Genomic DNA, 2,362 nt, shown 5'->3' with positions numbered 1-2,362 from the left:
TTTCTCTAAGCCAAACTCAGCATATAAATGCAATAACTTCCCCCACAGCATGGGACAAGAGTCCTGGGGAAGAGCCTCCCTGGCACTGAGGGATTAGTACTAAGCCCCAACTAGCAATGCTACTGGGAAATGATCTTGACCAAAAGGGGGAAAAGGCCAAGACAAATGAGTTTATATTTGTCTAGCGTCTTCAAAGTGAGTCGGGAGGTCGTTCCAGCGGTTGTGTTTATGCATGTCTTAACAGGATCTCATTGACTGCCAAAGTAGGTACTTCCCCAAATAGCAGGGCTCCTCAGGGTTCTGGAGACATCTGGACGCTATAGACAGGGTTGACAGCTCAGTTGTTTGGTCCCTTGCCAGTGGGCCCTACTGTGTACTTTATGCTCCCCAGTGTGACAGAGTTGGACTCAGTTGTCATTTCCCAACACATGTTCTTCTGCCCTGATCGCTGAACCTATAATTAGTATTAGAGTTTGTATGTGTCTTTAGAGTCTTATCTTTGGGCTGTCCTTTGCCTGTTGGGTCTTGACTCTCATTGCAGTTGCAACACACACTCTCTAGTTCATTGGTCTCACCCAGGACTAGTAACAAGGAGGTGATGATGGACAACTACCATACCAAGAAACTGAGAGAGTCTACAACTACAAGCCAGAGAGTCCTATCCATCCTCTCTATGGGATCACAGCACCCTCTCAAGTAGAAGTGGAGTAGACATCACCATCCCAGAGTCCTCAGGATTGGGGAATGAGCTGTGAACTAAAGTAGACTTCCTGGTGTTCTACTATAGACTTATAGTGATTCTGGCAATGGAAGAAATTATATCATTGATGTGGAGGCTGTGGCCACTGAGGTTCTGGGGGCAGGGATAGGGAAAAAAAGGTGTACTGTGGGGGCCATTTTGAGAGTTTGGAATTGACCTGAAGGGCATTGCAACAACAGATGCAGGCTATTACATAACTTGCCATAACACACAGAATTAGTTGGGATGAGTATAAACTACTATGTAAACTTTAACCCACGCTTAGTGGCTGTGCTCCAAAATATGTTCATCAACTGCAATGAATGTACCTCACTAATGAAGGATGTTGTTAATGTGGGAAAATGTGGAAGGTGTGGGGAGGGGGCATATGGGAAACCCCTATATTTTTTATGTGACATAGGTGTAATATAAGTATCTTTAAAAGCAACTAAATATAAAATAAATTAAAAATAAACCTGTGATTGTAGCAATAACAAAAGACACCATTAAGAGAATTAGAAAATAAGCCACAGACTGAGATAAGTTTTGACGATAATATATCGGTTAACTTGCATCCAGAAAATAGAGCTTGCAGAACCCAAAAGTAACAAACTAATGGGTAAGATATTGGAACAGACACTTCTCCTAAAAGACAATACACTGATGCCAAATAAGCACCTAAGAATGATGCACAAAAGCATTAGTCTTTAGGAAAATGTAAATTAAAATGACAACACACCAAGGCGAATGGCTAAAACCTAGGAAGACTGAACATACCAGGGTTGGCCAGGAGGTGAAGGAATTTACCTCACACTATGCTGGTGTGAATGTAAAATGGTACAATGACTTTGGGAGGAAAAACTGAAGTTTCTTAAAAAACTCAACAGCACCCATTGTAAGACCCAGTCATAGTCAGAAAGACAGTTACCTATGGGGCTGGCCAGCTGGAACCACAAATTTTCTGTGTCATCACATGGAAAGTCAAGCAGGGCCCCAAAAGGGAGCCAAAACTGGAAACTAAAACTCAAAGTATTACTTGATTGGAGATTCCAACCATACTTTAAGATTTGTATTCAAGATGACAAGGAGGAAGGGGCAGATTAGTTGGTGAAGACTAATGGTGGATGTGAGCTGCCTCTCCAGTTCCAGAAAAAAAAGATAAGGAGAGGTGTAATTGACTAGTAACACTATAGAGGCTAAGCCCCTCCTCTATCTACATTAAAGAAGGAGGGAGGCAGGCCTGTCCAGAGCTGCCCAGAGAGCCAAGGCAGATCCCTCAGGCAAACAATTCAAAAGGTTGGATAGTCACTTAAAAAGATGGAGATGATGCAATGGGAAGAGTGTTTCTTTGAGCATTCAGATGAAGAGATCCTGAGTTCATCCCCAGGACTGGGGAGGTCCCCTTTAAAACAGTCATGGAACTTTTTTTTACAAGGTACCCCTCCCCTCAACATATCAGGCTGCCTTGCTCAACCAAGGCTCCTACTACCAGCAAGGCTAGGTCCAGGTGAGCTGTTGGCAGGACTTGAGAGGGTCACACATCAGTTACAGATCAGGCCCAGGCAGCCACCCTACAGCGAGGGGGGAAATAGCCCCCATCCTGGAGGGCTCCTGCCCCCTCCT

Source organism: Dasypus novemcinctus, chromosome 7 (genome assembly GCF_030445035.2).
Source record: "Dasypus novemcinctus isolate mDasNov1 chromosome 7, mDasNov1.1.hap2, whole genome shotgun sequence".
Lineage (NCBI taxonomy): Eukaryota > Metazoa > Chordata > Mammalia > Cingulata > Dasypodidae > Dasypus > Dasypus novemcinctus.
This window is presented reverse-complemented; position numbering follows the sequence as displayed.